The sequence below is a fragment of the Littorina saxatilis genome, linkage group LG16 (genome assembly GCF_037325665.1).
Source record: "Littorina saxatilis isolate snail1 linkage group LG16, US_GU_Lsax_2.0, whole genome shotgun sequence".
NCBI classification, from domain to species: Eukaryota; Metazoa; Mollusca; class Gastropoda; order Littorinimorpha; family Littorinidae; genus Littorina; species Littorina saxatilis.
The window spans coordinates 23,016,414-23,022,616 of record NC_090260.1 but is presented as its reverse complement, the minus strand read 5'-3'; positions in this window follow the sequence as shown (position 1 = coordinate 23,022,616).

Below are 6,203 nucleotides of genomic sequence, written 5' to 3'. Positions count from 1 at the left end.
TGGTGTCTGGAAATTATCAGCGGCAGCAGAGCCCAACAAGCCAAGGGGCGTGGCACCGCAGCTAGCAGCGAACGCGCAAAAACATCTTCGCGTAGCGTAGCCTACAAGATCTCCAGATCAGTTCGCGGTCTGCCCTTATTATTTTACCCTTTGTGTTTTTGTTTAGTTTCATTCATGTGTAAAAAATTATGTTGCCAGAAATATCAACATTAAATTATGGTTCTGGAATCATTTTTCTTTAATTTTTAACTACAAGACAAAGTTGAATTTGTGCAAAGGATGCTAAGAATATTAGGTTTACTAGCACTTCATATTTGCATGACAGTTATTACATATTCACGAAGAACATACGAGGGACAACTGCTTACTTTCACATGTATCCGTACATTACTGCTTCTTTTATTATAACACCGCTTCGACCCCTGTTGATTTTAATGAACCAATTCCTTGTAATTCATGCATTCTACACGTCTTACAGCACAGTCGCATGCACACAACACAAACGAGCACTAACTTCCACCCATGCTGTGTGGAGCATGTCAGATTTTTGAGAGAAGAAAATAATTAGGTTCCAGCGTGACTACATTTTAGCCTCTCTACGAATCACTCACTGACTTTTGGAGAACACGCCATTAGCGCTGTGGAGGTCGGGGTCAATAAACAGGCTGGTTCCACACTGTCTGCGGGGCGTACTCCAGCCTCTGCTGTTATGAGTGGAAGATTTAACTCTTGGATGCTCCGTATGGTTTTTGCTGCCGGGAGAGACTTGGAAGCGCTGGTCATCGAAGTTGGAAAAGAAACTCTGGCCATTTTACGTTTGACAGGCTCGTGCCACACCTCCACTACTGTTTTGGTGGTGGGGGTAGAAGGGGAAGGGTCAGGGGGTAGACTCTGTGACGTTACAGTTGCGGGGTTTGCAGTTGAAAAAGACACTCTGGCAACTTTCTCTTTGGCAGGCGTGTGACACACCTCAACAACTGTTTTGGCGGTGGGGGTAGAAGGGGAAGGGTCAGGGGGTAGACTCTGTGGCGTTACAGTTGCTGGCTTAGAAGGGGTGGAGGCAGATGGAGGTGAAAAGCAAGTCACATCACTGACACTGTCACTCTGGCAACTCTGCTGTACAAGTAGGCCTACATGGCTGCTATGATCGGGTTTCAAAGGCCGACCGCCTTTTCCCAGCTGTTTGAATTGGCTACACACACTGCAGTCATCGATGCTGGCAGAGCTGTCAAACAAGGTCCAAATTGTGGTGCTCTTATCCAGGGCAGAAGATGCGGTTTCGAGTGCTTTTCCTGATGAACATGGCCTACGTTTCAACATATATAGTCTCTTATGACATTTAATGCACATTGTCTTGGAATATAAGATCCCGTCAGTGTCTTTGTTAATGACAATTCCATGATAAAGTTTCAAGTCGGAGGCAAAGTTAACACATAATTTAGCAGGTTTGCTGTCCCTTTTTCTTTGAGATCTTTCACCACAGATTCTACAAAGAGCATTTAGTTTTTCAAAATGACTTGATTCCGAGTGCACTGTGGCATCCATTTTTGTACAGAAGATTCTCTATACGCTAGTTTTATTTCTGTCTCAATAACATTATGCTAACAAGAGTGTTCTCGGAAATCTGTTAGTCACATACTATAGAGCACACATCAAGCAACTGGAATCATAAATGATATCGGCACACAAATCGTGATGCACAAAAGAATCCACTTTGAAAACGCACGAGACAGCAGCAGACCAGTGTATTCTACAACACAGAAAATAGAATATACACGGGTTATATTTCTGTCTAAGTTACATTATGCTAAAAAGTGTTCTCAGAAATCTGTCAGTCACATGATACTACACACACACATAGCAATTGGCATCAGCAATAGATATCGGCACAAAAATCGTGATGAAGAAGACAATTCACTTTCAGAACACAAGAGACAGCAGAAGACCAGTCTACTCCACAACACAGAAAACAGAACGAATTCCAGAGCAAAGGAGTGACCAAGAAACACTCGCTGCCAGCCTCGATCAGTGAGACGAGTTGCCCAGAGCGGTTCGCCACGGGTCGCTCGCAGTGCGAATGACAAAAAGCCGTTTCTTAGGGCAGGAAAGCGCTCCCGAAGCACTCGGCGAGCGGCTTTGGTATAATTATGCTCGCCCACCGCCCGCTGCGTCAGTCTCTGGCTGCGTTATCTAAGATGACGGCGGTGTTTACACTGCGATGCCGTGTAGCGTGTTTCGATTTTCTCGGCGTGGTTTTCGACGTGACCCGAGGGATCCACCGCTTTTCAAGCCGGTTCAGGGACTACCCCAGCTAAATTTCCCATCATAACTACATTCTCTCTGACGATTTCACTGACCGAATCGTCTACTAGTTTAAGAAGTACAACTTTTGTCATATCTCGCAGCAATCGTGCTTTCTTCGTCGCCATCGTGAAGCGATTTGGCGGCCTCGTTGTGAGCCAGCAGCTGGGCGATTTTGGCCAGAATTCGTGGGCCGATGATACATACCGTAAAATCCCTAGCAAAGGCCCAGTCTCTAGCAAACGCCCACCCCCCACTTTTGGCCAAAAGTTGTGCAGAGGGGTTACTACCTAGCAAACGCCCACCCCGTTTTTATATTTAGTCAAGTTTTGACTAAATATTTTAACATCGAGGGGGAATCGAAACGAGGGTCGTGGTGTATGTGTGTCTGTCTGTCTGTGCGTGTGTGTGTGTGTGTGTGTGTGTAGAGCGATTCAGACTAAACTACTGGACCGATCTTTATGAAATTTGACATGAGAGTTCCTGGGTATGAAATCCCCGAAGGTTTTTTTCATTTTTTTGATAAATGTCTTTGATGACGTCATATCCGGCTTTTCGTGAAAGTTGAGGCGGCACTGTCACGCCCTCATTTTTCAACCAAATTGGTTGAAATTTTGGTCAAGTAATCTTCGACAAAGCCCGGACTTCGGTATTGCATTTCAGCTTGGTGGCTTAAAAATTAATTAATGACTTTGGTCATTAAAAATCTGAAAATTGTAAAAAAAAAATTAAAATGTATGAAACGATCCAAATTTACGTTTATCTTATTCTCCATCATTTGCTGATTCCAAAAACATATAAATATGTTATATTCGGATTAAAAACAAGCTCTGAAAATTAAATATATAAAAATTATTATCAAAATTAAATTGTCCAAATCAATTTAAAAACACTTTCATCTTATTTCCTGTCGGTTCCTGATTCCAAAAACATATAGATATGATATGTTTGGATTAAAAACACGCTCAGAAAGTTAAAACAAAGAGAGGTACAGAAAAGCGTGCTATCCTTCTTAGCGCAACTACTACCCCGCTCTTCTTGTCAATTTCACTGCCTTTGGCTGCCATGAGCGGTGGACTGACGATGCTACGAGTATACGGTCTTGCTGAAAAATGGCAGCTACTTGACTAAATATTGTATTTTCGCCTTACGCGACTTGTTACATTTAGTCAAGTTTTGACTAAATGTTTTAACATAGAGGGGGAATCGAGACGAGGGTCGTGGTGTATGTGTGTGTGTCTGTCTGTGCGTGTGTGTGTGTAGAGCGATTCACAAACTACTGGACCGATCTTTATGAAATTTGACATGAGAGTTCCTGGGTATGATATCCCCAGACATTTTTTTCATTTTTTTTTGTAAATGTCTTTGATGACGTCATATCCGGCTTTTCGTGAAAGTTGAGGCGGCACTGTCACGCTCTCATTTTTCAACCAAATTGGTTGAAATTTAGGTCAAGTAATCTCCGACGAAGCCCAGACTTCGGTATTGCATTTCAGCTTGGTGGCTTAAAAATTAATTAATGACTGGTCATTAAAAATCTGAAAAATGTTAAAAAAATATGTATAGGTTACAACACGAGTGGTTTTTTATATGGCTTGTATTTCAGTCAAGACCCAGCGGATGAATATCATCGGGAGACACGAGCCTTTGGCGAGTGGCTCTCGATTGATATTCCCGCTGGGTCTTGACTGAAATACAAGCCATATAAAAAACCACGAGTGTTGTAATCTGTATATCCCATTCTACCATCAAACACAAAGTGTAGACTACTAGCGGCACTGTTGCGATCTGTGGAGTGTGAAACAGTGTTTTCAGCGAGACATGGCCTTTTTGCAACCTTAAACTAAGTGACCGTCGCTGAAAAAATAAAACGAATGAGTGCATCTATAAGTACGCGGTAACACTACTTTCCGACCGTTTAAAAGCTTTAAGTAAAGGTTCATAAGTTGCAAGAAAGTAATGAAGTCGTATAGAAATCCATTTAGTTGAAGCGCACAATTCTTTTGCGTTTCAGGTCGGCGGAACGGGGAAACCGGTCTGGCCCCCATTTGGCTTACTCGACTCGATTCAGAATCGATTCCACGTTGTTTTTTTCGAACGCATTATTATACAATTAGTCTTATTGACAGAGAAGCAAATTTTAGGGAACACATATGTAGATTTAACCATTTGCTCCCTATTTGAAATGTATCTACATGATAAACTGTTTTGCGAGTGTGTTTGCATGAACCTAAACTGGTATGGGTGCGAGGAAAACAGGACCCAAGTCTGTCACCGCCGCTTGATTGCATTTTGAAAGAATATGACTGGATTACGGAAAAATACACACATGTTAAGTTCTTAGATACCTTCATCGCCAATGTGGACTTACTGCAGAGCCAGACAAAAGAGTAGACTTGCTCGCAAAACACGTGAAACAGCTGATGATAGCGAAGCCCAACCGTGCCAGGTAAGGACGGTCTGACAGATTCTCAAAAGTCGTCTGCTAACGAAGCAAGGGGAGGGTACTCGTGTTTTTGTTTTGGTTCGCTAGCATCTGGTTATTTTGTAAGTTGAATGTTCGTTTTTTCCCACCTGCATTGCTTTCATAATGAAAGAAACGTTTGCTTAGGCCTAAAAAAAAAATAGGTGTGGTTACGGTAACCCGACCTACCCTATTTTTAGGGGCCGATCCTATAACTTTTTATTACATTTGTCAAAAACAAAACAAAAAAACAAAAACAACGAGTGCAAAAAACGCAATGAAAGCGAAAGCGCCCGAGTCGCACACTTATTTCCCTGTCAAGTAGGTTTAATTTGTACACATTAGAAAAAAAAGTTTAAAAAAAAAAGAAGTGATTGCCTACCTACCTACCCTATTTTTTTTGGCTATGTTACCGTAACCACACCTATTATTTTTTTTGGCCTTATTGCATCTCATACATCAGATCAGTTCTGAGATTCATTTTTGCGTGCAACTGATATGGTTTTCTGAGCCGTGCAATACGATTTTGGAACTTCATACAAATGTGTCACATTGTTCGGCGCGAGGTCAAAGGTCGGGAGCAAAGTAGTTCTTCGCCCAAATCGGAATCTGCACTATCATATATTTTTTTGAGTCCATGATGTATTTATTGAGCTATAAAAATACAACATATATACCCATACTGAAGTAACAGAGACAAAGAAGGGAGGTCATGGGATCTATATATATATACGACTTGTGTCTGTGTGTGTGTGTGTGTGTGTGTGTGATTGATCGCCATGCACGGCCAAAGTTCTCGATGGATCTGCTTCAAATTTGGTGGGCTTATTGACAGAGACCCCGGACACAACCTGATCGATGAGATATTTCAACACGTGCTCTCAGCGCGCAGCGCTGAACCGATTTTCGTTTTTCACTGCACGTTACTATTTTTAGATCTCCCTTCCTTCGTGCGCCGGCGTCAATCGATATTCCCGTTTGTACGTTAATATATTTAGAAGGTCACTGCACGTTACTATTTTTAGATCTCCCTTCCTTCGTGAGCCGGCGATGCCGGCGTACACCCGGCAAAGCCGGGTCCCCGGCGACGGCCGGGTATTCGGCTCTACTTCTTCCCGGCGAAGCGGGTAATCATCTAGTATATATATATATATAAAATGATCCACATTTACGTTCATCTTATTCTCCATCATTTTCTGATTCCAAAAACATATAAATATGTTATATTTGGATTAAAAACAAGCTCTGAAAATTAAAAATATAAAAATTATGATCAAAATTAGATTTTCGAAATCAATTTAAAAACACTTTCATCTTATTCCTTGTCGGTTCCTGATTCCAAAAACATATAGATGTGATATGTTTGGATTAAAAACACGCTCAGAAAGTTAAAACGAAGAGAGGTATAGAAAAGCGTGCTATCCTTCTCAGCGCAACT